The 15,055-nt window shown below is 36.1% G+C and overlaps 1 protein-coding gene across 1 annotated transcript in view; it reads right to left on the reverse strand.

Moving 5' to 3' along the window:
- The window catches only part of LOC139964631 (cyclin-dependent kinase 14-like), an 84,932-nt gene that overhangs the window by 60,484 nt on the left and 9,393 nt on the right, over positions 1-15,055 (reverse strand). The window contains exon 2 of the mRNA XM_071966390.1: positions 3,646-3,846. The gene's annotated coding sequence lies outside the window, so the exon portion shown is untranslated. The remainder of the gene's footprint in view (positions 1-3,645; positions 3,847-15,055) is intronic.

The raw sequence follows: 15,055 nt of genomic DNA on the forward strand, positions 1-15,055 counted from the left end.
CAAGATCCATAAAGTGCTTCACCTTGATAGAATTTGTAATTCTGAAAGTACCCTGGGATTATTTAAATACATTTAACCTTTACGATGAACTGACATACTTTTTTCCCCCTCCTTAAAAGTCTTTGACTTAGTTAATCATGAACAATGCCGTATTGAATATCCAATTGTCTTACGGTGCACGCTCAGTAATTTCAGAATCAAAATGAATAGACAATCAAACTAATGGAAATTTATCACAATATATACACTGTAAGCTATTGTCATATGTGACAAATTCAATGGGTAAGTCTGTAAATCTGTAATTCTATAAAATAGATAGATATATGTACATGGACCAAGATTCAGAGATTGAGAAGTTTGAAATATAATATTCCACTGTATAATAATTAATGTTAGCTACATGTATTTTCAGTAGTCATTATAGTATACATGTGTATTTACAATGTGTATTTACAATGTGGCTTTACAGTACATCCAACATGTATTGGGGTACTGAATGTACAGTAGTTCAGTGCAAGAGATACTGATACAAAAATACTTTCAAACAACTTTAATAATTTTAAGTGACTGTCCATTCCATTTCAACTTGGCTGCTGCTATCCTTGTCAAAGGTTGCAATGCCTTTCTTCTGCTTTTTTCAAGATTTGACAGAAATTCTTTGCTCCTTTCAAAGTCAATTTGAACAAATTAGATCTAACTGCAGTTTGGATTTCAACTCTTTGGGGGGATTGAGGCCCCTATAAAGTCTAAAGTAGAAACTGATATTCTGTTATTATCAAAGTTTCTCTTTCTGGTTCAGGCAGTGTTACCTTAAAAAAATAACAACGGTAAACAGTTTGAAGCTTTGGTCAAACTTTGAAACATCAGCATAATTGAGTAATAGTCATGGCAATTTTGTCCCTTTTACTTTAAATTAAGTGGAATAACATTTGTCTGAACATGCATACTGTAATAATGGTGAAAGTTAGAACATCCCTATGGCCCTATCATTCAATAAAGTGGTGTAGATGTTATCATGTAACCCTTTATATTTTTCTAAATAATGCACATATACCAGCAAAGTCTCTTTCGTTAGGAATTGATGCAGGGCTATATTTGCTGCTTGAGGGTGCTTTTCCAGTGAAATGAACATGTCCAAGTATCAGTTCGTTACAATCGAGTAAAATTTCCATGGTGGTGGTGCACACGTTGCAATGAAGGAGGAACATGCAATTAGGGTACTAATAAAAGCTGCCAAAAAGCAAGAATCAGCTTAAGTTTCACACCTTCTTTGAGACCTGACCTTTAGAAACTTCATAGGATTTGCCTTTTGCAAACCTTAAATGATCTTTCACCTATACCAAAATTGTGGAGCGAGTTTGCTTGTAATTTTGGTAATCTACCATGTATAATCTCTTTTGAAGGTAAAGTTCTTCATATAAGTACATTTGGATCTCTGCTGACCCCAAATGACTTTTAACCTAGACCCAAAATACTAAGGTTCTTGTTCTCACTGCAAGAAAGACACGTGACAAATGAGCTAGTGAACTAACCTATCTTGGGATATTACCGTATTTACAAGGTTTGTGATTATAAGGCTTTACAGAATGTGACCTTTTGATGACCCCAAATGACCTTTTGACCTCCACCAAATACAATAAGGTTCTCATACTCATTATAGGGAAGCCACATGCAAAATATGAGAGCCAATAGAGCTTCCTATCTTGAGATATCATGTTTACCCGGATTTCATGTTTTGACCTGTAACCTTAAATGAACTCTGACCTCCACCAAATTGTGCAAAAACTTGACACTACATAAGGCCATCCTAACAGGCATATATGACCTCCAATCAAAAAAAAAATAGGTTTACAAGCTAGGGCATCACATACATACATACACACACATGCCAACATGACTGCATAGGTTACAGTACTTGTTAACCTATGGCAAGTTAACCAAAAATTGTCATGTCTTGTTCTGGGAAAAAAAAGACATATTCCAATTTAACCAAAAATTCTCAAGTTCACTTTAAGCGAAATTCACAATTTCCACATCTGTCAGCAATTAATTCCCTTAGTCTGTGTTTTAATGTTGAACAACTGATACACTGCTTGAAGTTTGAAGTCATCTACCGGAAAATGGCTCACCACATACATGGGCGATAACATATATGCCACGTTTATCTGAAACGATTGGCATGACAAGCTTACTTATTTTATTTTGGGTTTTATACACTTTCATTTGTTTTTCTGTCATTCCAAATGTTACACCACTTCATTTCTTGAAAGAGATGTACATTGTACATGGCAATGGGAGTGTCACAATGGAGTGTAACAATAGAGTGTAACAAGGGAGTGCTCTCATATTGCATTGAATTCATACTGCACAAAACTCATAGTAACATATTCCGCCATACGGAGAGATGATGAAACTTTATTTGTTATTTACATCCACCAAAGTCATACCAGTAACAAGGAAATTAGTAATCAACTTCAAACATTAGCAAATGATAAAATAATCTGTTAACTTCAAATTTTTGTCACAACAAAATAATACTTATTGGACTGAATTGAGTAACAATGGAGTGTAACAATGGAGTGCTCTCATATTGCATTGAATTCGTACTGTACAAAACTCATAGTAACATATTCCGCCATATGGAAAGATGATGAAACTTTATTTGTTATTAACATCCACCAAAGTCGTACCAGTAACAAGGAAATTAGGAATCAATTTCAAACATTAGCAAGTGATAAAATAATTTTTTAACTTTATATTTTGGTCACAACAAAATAATACTTATTGGACTGAATTGTATAAGAATAATAATTTGCTACTTTCGAGTAGCCAATTGTGTATGGTCTGCATATCCATCAATTACCATGAGAAATATCAAAGATCTTTGGATTTGTGTAGCTTTGTCAGCGTGCTAATAAGCTACAAACCCAATGCAACCAGTCCCACTCTAAATTTCAAATCTATCTGCAGATTTTGATAAAATTATGCAGGTACCAGTTTTAACAACGCCAAAAAGCATATATAGCCTGGCTGCAACTTCAAACAAAATTTGCCGAAAGCAATAAGCTGCTCCAGGTAGGTAGGTTATGAGCTAAGACTTAGATTAAATCGTAAACTTGGCGTGAATAGTTACTTGAAAAGCCGGAACAGCTTTTCATCAGATCTACTGGTTTCTACATATATACTTATCTTACTTAAACAAAGAGGATGAAGGGTAGGGTGGTAAACACTTCCAATATGTATGTCATGAAAAATAGAATCAATTCCATTTGAATGGAAGAACACCAACAGTATTTGCAAATTACAAATTATAAACTGTATCTACTACTGTAACACATCACGGTGGAATCCAATAAGGTGGGGACAGAGAGGGGGAAAGAGGTTTCAAATTTGCAAAGGGAAATTACTGATTCAGAAGAATACTTTATTTCCACTTTCTTATCCCTTCCCATCTCCTTATCCAGGTTTAGCAATTTGGTATCAATGCAACTCTGGTGACAGGTATACAGGTGAGAGAATTCTGTGAAATATCAGAAAAGCTGGTTATAATTCACCTAGCTCTAGCATCTAGACCACCTTACTTAAGTACCCTAGAGGTCTTTTAAGAAAAAGGTTTTTCGCAAAAAGGATGCAAAAGTCACTCACCTTTGCTTTATTCGCACGAAAGTTTCATCAGTCGTGAGTTTTTCTTGAATGAAAAGGCCTCGCTGAATTGTATGAAGCGATCTACAACGGTAGAATGGTAACAATCACCTCATTACTGAAGTCAAAGAATGCGACATCAGATGGCCATCGGAAAGAGAGAGAGAGAGTTGATGCTGGGACTTGCTACTAGTCTTCAATTCTCTGTTATATAAAAGGTGATAACATTTTAAGAATAGAGAGGCACTGCAGATTATAAACATAGCTTTAAGATGGCAAGGATCAGTTGGCTCTAAATGCCACATGAAAATTTCTAGTCTTTGAACTTCTTTCTTTTTAAGTATCTAATTTGTAGTGGGTTGTTAAAAAGAGGCTCAAACAAAAATTAAGGTATGACATATTATGGCCATGTGTACAGTACCCAGAACATAAACACACAATTACCCATCATGCACTACTGGTAATTTCGGATAAACAATATCGGGATACACAAGAGTAGTGCTTAAAGGGTGTGAACACTCGCGCACAAAGAAACGTCTAATGCCGGTAATCTGACCTAGTTTCGAATGAGGTGTAACAGAAGTGTTAGACACCACCATCGATCCCAGAAAATACGCACACAGCTTGCTACCTTCGGTAATTAGACACTAGTGTACAGTCAAAACATACAGCTGCGGTCAATACCCACAACACAGTGTACAAATGATACAACAATGGACATCTCAGGTCCAGCTAAAAATAACAAGGTATCACGTTTCATTACTGTCTGCATTTTGTAGCGACAAGCAGAAAACTTCACTTGCAAGCAACAGAAAGTTAACTTTTTCAGATGGCCGCACACGGTTTGGGGCGAGTCTTCAATGCCTTTAAACTTGCCATGTTGCCATGGGAATGTGGTCTCTACCCCGAACTGAGAACCCTAGCTCCCTGCTGTATCTTCTTCTAGCACAAAAGTAATGTACTCCTTTTAAAATTGGTTTCACAAACCTTCAAAGTTTTTCAAAATAATTCATAACTGGTGCAATTTGGACTTAAATAACAATACCCTTTGTTTCTTTGGGTTTTTTTGGGGGGGGAGGAGGAGTATTTATATATTTATGTTTTTAAGGTATAATATGGTACCAGTGGATTGTGACAATTTCAACACAAATTGTAGTTTTAATATTTCTGCTAATTGAGACAAATTTTAATTGGGAAAAGTGTTAAACAATGGAAGCAAGTGGTTAATCAATTTTATAATCAATCAATTTGAGTATCAACATCTACTGACTCAAAATTGTCTTGTTAGACTGGGCTTGTTTACTGTAGCTATCAAACCTGCAGTTTCTTGCAGTTAGTGAATTAATAAAAGCTTATATTCATGTTCACCCCAGGAAGTACAGATCCTAGTCATAAATGTATATATCTACATATAAATATTATCTTGCCCAAAAACAGGTGCCCAAAGTTACTGCAGCTGGTTGTGTTTGCATTGAGCAAACCACTAACAACACATTGTTTAATTACTTTTCCAAAAAAAAGGCAATAAATGCCATGTATGTATGGTATGGTACATGAAATATGGGAGGAGTAGTAACTGATAGTGATAAAATTTGACAAGGTGCCATTAATACAGTCAACTTAACGGGGGTGACTTTAGGCACAAAAATAATTTCGAAGTGTTGTGGACCATTAAAGGGTGTGAAGACTCGCGCACAAAGAAACGTCTAATGCCGGTAATCTGACCTAGATTCGATTGAGGTGTAACAGAAGTGTTAGACACCACCATCGATCCCAGAAAATACGCACACAGCTTGCTACCTTCGGTAATTAGACACTAGTGTACAGTCAATACATACAGCTACAGTCAATACCCACAACACAGTGAACATAGCAGCGTGGACATCTCAGGTCTAGATAAAAGATAACAAGTTATCACGTTTCATTACTGTCTGCATTTTGTAGCGACAAGAGAAAAACTTCACTTGCAAGCAACGGAAAGTTAACTTTTTATAGATGGCGGCACATGGTTTGGGGCGAGTCTTCAATGCCTTTAAGAGACCACTGATATCAGTGCAGGTTGTACTTCTGTTACACTTTCAAAAGTTTGCAAAATTACTCTGTAATAATGTGAGGTTCATCAATTAAAGTGACTGGACTATTTAGTCTAATACACAGACCATTAGGTGACTTTCCAAGAAGCAACACAGACTTCGACACGAAAACACAAGAGTTCCATGGCCTCAGATGACATGTTTACAATGCCGTTACAAATTTTTAATGGTATGTCAGCCAAGGGTGAAGGTTGCTCTGTTGTTTATCTGATGTTAAAAGGAACATGTTTTGGTTCAGTTGTTTGAATTTATAAAAGAAAGGGTAAACACAAACACTAACATCTAGGCCAGCACTGAGGAGCTGACATTCATCATCAACTTAGCTTTTAAAGGGGCATTCCAGAGTTTTAGCATATATTTAGGTGAGTATCTTGTCAAACCAAAGAAGCTGTAGAAACTTTACTAGCACTCTTTTAAGTTTTCCCTTTTCTTAGACTATGATATATCCAGACTAAAATACTGCCTTAACTCTTCTTTTATTAAATACACATCCTCCTTTTAGCATGATCCACTAATTGAGATGTATATTGGGACTAATCTCAATCATGTCTTTCCCTAATTAAGTAATAAGATACTATATGGTAGCTGACTATAACATTATCACAGCAATGAACTTCCTTTCTCAATGTTCACCCATTTTTGCAAATCAATTTTGGAGTACATTACAATTTGAATTCATAAAACTGATCATGCTTATTTTCAAAACATATGAAGGATGTGGTTAATTAACCAAGCCATTTGACTTGAAAAGAAGACAAACAAACATGAGCAGCAATATTTCAACCACAAGATGGGTTTCTCAGATCTCATTTAATCACTTGTTTTTGTCATCAAACAGTAAGCTGAAGTTTTTATCAATACTCTGCAATTGCTAAATGGAAATTTTATGTTGGGGAAGGGTGCAGCTATCCTTGTTACATACATACAGTACTGGAATGTCACTATCATTTTTCTTCTATAAAGTTGCCTGTAAGCATCAATAATATAAATTAAGGTCTGTTAATGACATTATCATAATTAAAATCGTTAAAATTTCATTTTTCTTCATTTCTGTGTTAGGTACAATTTTGTTTTCATCCAACAGAAAAAAAAAGGATAAAACATACAACCCTACACGAAATTTCCATGTTGCAGATCATTGGCAAAAACTTCCGCCTACTGTTTGATGACAAAAACAGTAATTAATGAGATCTAAGAAAGCCATTGACATTTGTTTTGTAATCCAATACATTAACCCCCCCCCCCATATCTTTTTTTTTACACTCTTTGTATCTCAAATTCTTTGTTGTTACATCATGCACAGCGCATGTTGTAGACGTGCTTAATGAATGACAGAGAAGAAATATTAAGTTTGCACATAATACCACAATACATCACAGTCAGAGTTAATTACAATATGAAAATCCTTTTACCGAGAAAAGCTAATTGTATCCTTTTAAGCCATAAAATTAGACTTTTACTTTCTATTGATCAAGTAATGGTTGCTTTCTTTTGTGACGGGAAAGCTAACCTTTACAAATGTAACCTTACTGAATTGTAACCGTTACCATGCAGTAGCTGTTAAGCCTAACATTGGATAAATCATGAAATTTATTTGTTGGGTCTTTCAGGTTTGTTATTCATTTGTGAAATGTTATGCAGCTGGCATTTTTCGGACAAGCTTCCATCCCTTGCATTATATGAGCCCCCCCCCTCCCCCCAAATGTTGTACAGATCATTTAGATATTCACCCCCATCCCGACTTTCCAAATGTCTGGCCAGGCAACTGTATAGGCAACTGTGTAGGTCAGTGGCGGCACAGCGCTGTTGTGTTACCAACTGTGTTAGGCTAGGTAGATTAAGTGCATTTATTAGTAGAATAGAGACAGGCCAGAGAGGACTGAAGTAAATTAGATGTTCATGTTTATTTTGAAAAGCAGCAATTTGTCATGAAAAATTTAATAATTTGTTGTGACATTACTGCCACAACCTAGTAACATGTACTTGCAAATTGCAAGACATTCCATCTGCAAACACAACCAGTTGTTTTAATGGTTTAAAGATACCACAGGTGTATCGCTTAATGAAAGCACAGTATCAGCATACAACCCAATGTTGAATGTAAACAAATATAAGATCATCATCAGCTCAGGTAACCGATGCACTTGAGAGAAACCTAATACTAGACATTCCTAGCCTATAGAATGTTTATGTTGACCTAATTAGCATCCTTCTATCTCAAACATGCACACACTCTAGAGCTCTGACCATGTAAGTGATCAGGACATTCCTTGATAGAGCCATGTATGATGGTGGAGATACTTAAAGGGTGTGAAGACTCACGCAAAAGAAACGTCTAATGCCGGTAATCAAGCAACGGAAAGTTAACTTTTTCAGAGCATGGCCCGCGGTTTGGGGCCAGTCTTGAGTGCCTTTAAAGGCATGCTGTATTGGCTCTAAATATGCTAGATATTCAAATATAGTCACCTTTGGTCAAAATTCTGTCTTTATTACAACCTTTGAAACTGTTTTCATTACAACCTTTGAAGAAATTTTTCCTCATTGGGATATTCAGTCATCTTGTTTGTTCCTTAAAAATGTCTGGAGAACAATTTGGAGATTTAAGACCTCTAAGAAAGTACTTTTGAGAACTTCTAGCAAATTATAGCATGCTATAATTTGGGGCCTATACTGACTACCCTTAATACACAAGTCTACACAATATGTAAAAAAGGTGACTTCAGGTGGTGACTGAATTTCTTAGTTGATATGACCTGTCATGAAAATTCATATCAAGAAAAAGATAAAAAATGTTAGTGCAAGTGTAATGTTTCTATTGCTAATTCCAACTTTCAAGACGGGCTTAATCTCTGGAATGCTACTTTGAAGGCTGAATTGATAATGATGATGATGTCCAGATGCTCCTCAGTGTAAGCCTACATGTTTTAATGTTAAATATTACATTGCTTTATAAATCTCTGATAAACCCGATGAAATAATACATACCCTACACTAATTATAAACTTCATTAGAGCAACAGAGCACACTTATGATGTATGACACCCATTTTTAATTGTAATGTTTTGTGAACGTGTTCTTTACAGCCAGAAAAGTCATATGATTTTTGCCTATTGATATTCTGAGTTGACTATATCTGCCAAACTCATCTAGTGGATGATATTTAATTCATAATCCAGTCTCTTTTAATTAAGGAACCTTACAGCTGTTAAAAGGGTCAGTTCTCAAAAGCTTTAAAGTGATATATAGTAAAACAACCTAGACAGTTGTCAGTGTTTGTTTTATAATGCTCTACAACATGTACACATTAAATTAAAATTTTCTTCCTAAAGTCCTCTTTAAAGAGCGATGGCTACTATAGGTCCTGAAAGAAGGAATTGACTATGACTTATATGCCTTTCGGCATTCTTTCAGGGACTGAAAGTTTAGGTGGTGTTTTCTTGCTTGAAAGCAACACATTCATTCAATGTTAATGTCCTGCACGGCATTATTTCATTGTACAGCTGTTGGATAACACAATAGGCCAGTTTTCATTCCAACTTATACTTAAACCACCCTCTCCCCCCCGCACCCTTCCAAGGGAGGGGAATCAAAAAGTCTAAGGCATTGATTTTAATAGTGAATTTAAAATTTCAACAACAAAAAATTCATATAGCGCTTTATACCAGCAATAGGTCTCAAAGTGCTTTACAGAAGTTATATTACCCCTGGTCAATGATAACCTGTCCCAGAGACAATCCCTCTAGTCGGCTGTAGTTATATACTGCACCCAATGGCAAGTTACCTCACAGGTACCCAATTAATCCCTGGGTGGAGAGAGGCAAGTGAGATAAAGCATCTTGCCCAAGGACACAACGTAATGAACTACGCAGGAATCGAACCAGCAATCCTTGGATCACAAGTCTGACGCCTTAGCCAATTGGCCACCATGCTCTCTGGCTTCAATATGGTCCTGAAAGTGTTAAGACTGACTAAATGCCTAAGCATCAGCATTGAAATTGACAGCATTTCCTACACGAAGACAGGCAATCATAAACCTTTATACTTAGTAAATACTGGAACAAATTTAATATCCGAATGCTTTCATGTCTATTTTTTAACATTAACCCAGAGGTTGTCAAAGATTATAACTCTAATAGTGTAAATTAAAGGTCAACGCAGTTGCCCCCACCCCACCCCCTCTCACCCCCCACCCCCCCCTTACAGATCTGCTAAAAAAATTACCAAATGGCCACCCTATGCTGGGACTTCAAAGACCAATTTTACTGTCACATTCAAAGCAGTCTCCCTCACCAAGTCGCTTGATGACAAATGTAAATTTACATTAATACACCTCCTTGTTTGAGGATAATTAATTGATTGATTCGGAGCCTCCAGAAAAGTACTTTCAGCATTTTTGAGCAAATACCCAAGGCATAAAATGCTGACTGTTATCTTACAGTTAAATCAATCAAAGTACAATGCACTTCTCTGTCTCATTTTGTTTGCAATGGAAATGTTATCATCCTGGCATTTTGCAAATTTGCTCAGAACTACAAACAGGAATGCTTTAAATCTGAGAAGACAAAAAAGTTCTTCAAACTATTATTTTACCAATATTTTTCACGATAAAATCTGTGCTTTCATATACCAAGAAAACCAACCCCCTACAAAACATAGCCTAGTTGTGTGTTTGATATTCAGATGAAGTCAACACACACATTTTAGGGCTAACCAATAATCTATCCTTGAAAGCTAAACAATTATCGTCAAAAAAGGGCCTCCCAAGACGAGAGTAGCATGGCAATTTTTTTTCAAAAGGTTTGGGAATGTTCCCAACTATTTTTGAGTCAGAATACTGTAGGCCTTCAGAATCAGGACTCCAACATCAGCTGGTCACAAATGATATTCTATAGTGTTGACGTCATTAATTAATACCCTCAAACGAAAGTCTACTTCAGCAATTTACTAGGTTTGCCTGTGGCGAGAATATTGGATGTGTGCCTTTTTTTCCTTGACAATGTACCCTACTATACTGGAGCTTACACAGACAAACATATTTGACAGCAGCCATAATGTTCGGAGTCCGACATGTCCAGAAGGGGGAAGGAAAAAGGAGTACTTCTGTAAAGCTAGGAAAAAAATTGAGTCCAAAAATAAACAGCTAAATTCCCAGATCGAAGAGGTAGATTTGAATGGCAAATTGTTTGAAAATATATACATATATATACACATTTGAAATTGTAATGAGTTGGAGGATCCGAACAGTGAAAAAACTTCAAGTCTCCATGGGTATTCAAGCCCGGGCCTCCTGCTTTGCATGCGGACACCCTAACCTAACTAGACCATGTATACTGAAATAAATATGTCTAGAGATCCAAACTAGTAAAGAAGGTTGTCAGTTCACTGTAGGCTTTTGCCACCTGTATCAAACAATGGAAGTTCTGTTTTGTTGGCATATTTTGCCTTACTCTAGGGATTGATCGATCATTATGCTAACCAACTCGAAATCATTCGTGAATCCTAAGGCTGGATCTCAAAAGAGATACTTTGAACTGAGTCTGTTAATGAAAATGGAAATAAATGACCAAGGCAAATGAACATATATATATTTTTATATATGTATATAAACTATTCAAAATTTCAGCTTCAACACAAAATTTTGCAAAAATCACACAACACCTGAGCAAATGTGAATAACATCTCCTACTTCTTTGCTCTTCGGTAAAAAAGACGATTAGAAGGAGAATGGATATTACTTTTGTCTTTAAAGTTTAAACAATTTGACCTTTTCAAAGCCAGTTTTTTGGACACTTATCACCACCTAATCCATCACTGTATCCTTCAAATCACAAACTGAACATATTTCACCATTTCACCTTCTTATCTTATCTTCTCTTTCATTTTGTGTGTTTTTGTCCTTCTTGCTCGTTTCTTAAATGCCTAGACCCTTCTGGCAATAGCTTCTCTGTACCATTAACACCGTTTCGGGCATTCGTGTGACACCAATCACTCGCAGCTTATAAGCAGCTGACCTTTCGTAATAACAGATACGTTTGTTTACGGTTGACATTTCACAGCTTTCAGCGATTATACTGAGCTAATCTTCTCTTCACTGCTAACCTTTTTCTTGAGTGCGAAGACAGTACAGTATCTTTCTTTAAAAAAAAATGTTTTCATTTTACTAAGTGCCTAAACCCTGCCACTCTTCTCTCCAACAGCTAAAATAGACAAGAGAAAAACACCTTTCCAAGGAATACTTGTAAAACGTCACCAAAAAATGCCTTTGGCGCTTTGAAATGGCTGCCTATCAAAAGCAGATACAATGCAATTTAGAACCATTTCAATTCAATTTACCAGACAAGCTTTCATTTCCAAAGTTTTTCCTCTGCTTACTACTTCTAGACCCTTCAAACTGTAAATTATGATCATGCTTGATATCAAATACGACTGTATGCATAGTTAACTAAAAATATGTGACGGCTCTGGAAGAGTGAGTGGATGCGTTTGCAGGTAACTTTCTTTACCATTAAGAAGTCTTCAAAAAATAGAAGGCATAAATATTGGCGATTTTTTTCTTCCACAACATTAAGCTGTTCCAACAGGAAGTAAGATATTTACACTGCATCATATGTAACACGTTACAATAAATTTAACGTGAAAATGCCAAGGTCACCAGACCAATCTAGGCAGTGGCGTAGCTAGAGGTTTTGGCGCCCAGGTGCAAGGGTAGAAAATTGCGCCCCCCCACTACTGAAAGAAAAATAAATTGCACGAGAAGCGCGCGAACATGTTTGGTTATATTTTTCGGGCAAGTCGTTACAGCCCCCCCCCCCCTAAATCAAATTGTGCCCCTACACCTATGATATTTCCACCTTTCGAAATCTACTGCCTTGGAACTGTATACTGAAATAACCGAAATTTCTGTGACATGTAGTCATTACAGAATACAGAACAGAATAATAAAAAAGAGAAACGGTCAAAATGGACTGAAAAGAAATCACAATCTATCAATTTGCTAAAAAAAACAACTATATTCAGTTCAGATTCTTATTAGTAAGTTTAAATTTTTAAGCCTGACGACATACATCAATTTCGTCATTTTTTTCTAAAAAGTGCTTATTTTTTTTACCCTCATTCGCCCATTTCAGCGCCCCCTAAACCCGGGGCACGTGCCCTCCCTGGACCCCACTAGCTACACCACTGAATCTAGGCACAGAGGAGCGAGAGTGTTTAAATTGTGAAGAGACAGGTTAGCCTGGAAATAAAGTAAACAAGCAAAGAGCAAGTATTCATGATAAGTAACCTCAGCTGGGCTGTAAACAAGTCCAGTAAAATAGATCTGAGTCCAAGTTTGAGGTCTAGTTCCAAGTCCAACTGGTCCAATTTGGAGTTCAGATAAGGCTGAACACAAGACACTTCAAAATCAAAATGCATCCACAAATCGGACTATGGTAGAGTCCTCATATACAAAATATATTGAGTAATAATTAGCATAATTAACATATAATGACAGCACAGATGAACTGTTTCAAACTGCAATCAAGGGGAAGAAGATTCTTAATAACCTAATTACAGTCCGAATAAATGCTGATTGATCAAATCTTTGCAGGTAACGACGGGAGGCCATCTCGTCTATCTACGCAGGAAATTAAGCCAACTCCTAGAGTCTGAAAGAATATTAATCATCAAGTCTGTTCCTCCCTCCCAACTGTAATTCACTCTTCAGAAATGTGTATCTCTGAAAGTCTTAAAACTCTGGTACTCACATGAATCAGTCAGGAAGGGAAACCTCCTCTTAATTGGCCAGTCCTTTTTGTCCACTTTACTGAACTACTGCTTGACATGTGTTTTTTAAAGAGAGACTGTGGTTCGCTTCTAAATGCCAGTGGCATAATTATATTACTGACTGAAATCATTTACAATTTACATTAAACATGGAAATTTGATAGCCTGGAAGGTTTGGAAATTTGCATAACAGACTTTTCAACATGTATGTACAAAGTAATAGACAAATCCTACCACAGTATTCAGTGAAAGCTAGAAGAGCATAGATTATTTGATGTGAAGTCTACAACTAGTTGTGATGGCTCACACACAATTGGAATAGTTACTTTACATTAATTCAAATTATACTAATTCGATTTATATTTGATATTCAAAGTTTTTTTTATTATTCAATTGTTATTTATTCAAAAATATTTATTATTCAATTCTTCAAATTATATTTTAAATAAAATTATATATTATGTATTTATATATATAATACAATGCCAAAGCAAAAGTCATCTAGTATAAATCATACAGAAAATAGCCAATTTTTCCACCATTTGAGATAACATGTTGACACCTTGAAGCTCAGAGGGTGAAAACTGATAAGAGCCTGCTTGAGTGTGTTATTTAAAGCAAGACAAATCTGACCACAGAACTTCACAGAAAAAAGAATAGAGTTCTTGTACTCAATAAGACTGATCCACATACAAAGTACGAAGTTAATCCACCATGCACTTTTTGAGTTACTTTGTTTATAAGCAAGTGTCACATACACAAAGGCACACACACACACATACCATCACCATTGCATAGATTCCTTCTGCCTCTGGCAAGGCATAAAAAACAATAGGGTTGTTGCATTCACTATTAAAGGTAAACCTCCATGCATGAAGAAACCTCCATGCATGAAGTTCATCCCAGCTGTTTGGAGTTGTCAAGTTTATGAGGTGTTCAGAATTCAACCTCTGGTGACCTGAATTGACCTTTTAAGGCAACAGAAAACAATATGGTTTTTGTACTCCCTAATGTACATCCACTAGTCCAAGCATGAACTTTAAACCACCAGTGTGTATTTGTTTTCAGTTATGGACTTTTACAAGCCAAGGTATGTCACACACACACATAAACATGCACACAATAACCATTGTAAAAATTTTGATTTGTTTTTGGCAAGGAACCAGAAACAAATGTTTAACCAAAATCGATTCAAAAGACTGCATTAAGCATCAATGCATCTGAAAGAGACTGCACAAACTCATACTGTATGTTAAAATACATACATACTGTATGTACTGCAAACTCTACCTAATACATACTGCACATGCTTGTTAAAGTACACACTGTGTCATAGCCATTTCTCAGCCCATAAGTTTTCACACCAAACTTCACACTATAGGGTGAAGGGTCTCTATATATCAATCATGACACTAACCATAAAAACTAACAATTAATCTGCTCTATCCATGGGTAGGAATGAATGAGACATAATTTTTTCCCATTGTATGCATGGTCTCACTGTACTCCTCCTGGACAATGATTCAAGAAGGGAGTTTCCATAACAACTCCCTGAT

This window comes from Apostichopus japonicus, chromosome 23 (genome assembly GCF_037975245.1).
Source record: "Apostichopus japonicus isolate 1M-3 chromosome 23, ASM3797524v1, whole genome shotgun sequence".
NCBI lineage: Eukaryota > Metazoa > Echinodermata > Holothuroidea > Aspidochirotida > Stichopodidae > Apostichopus > Apostichopus japonicus.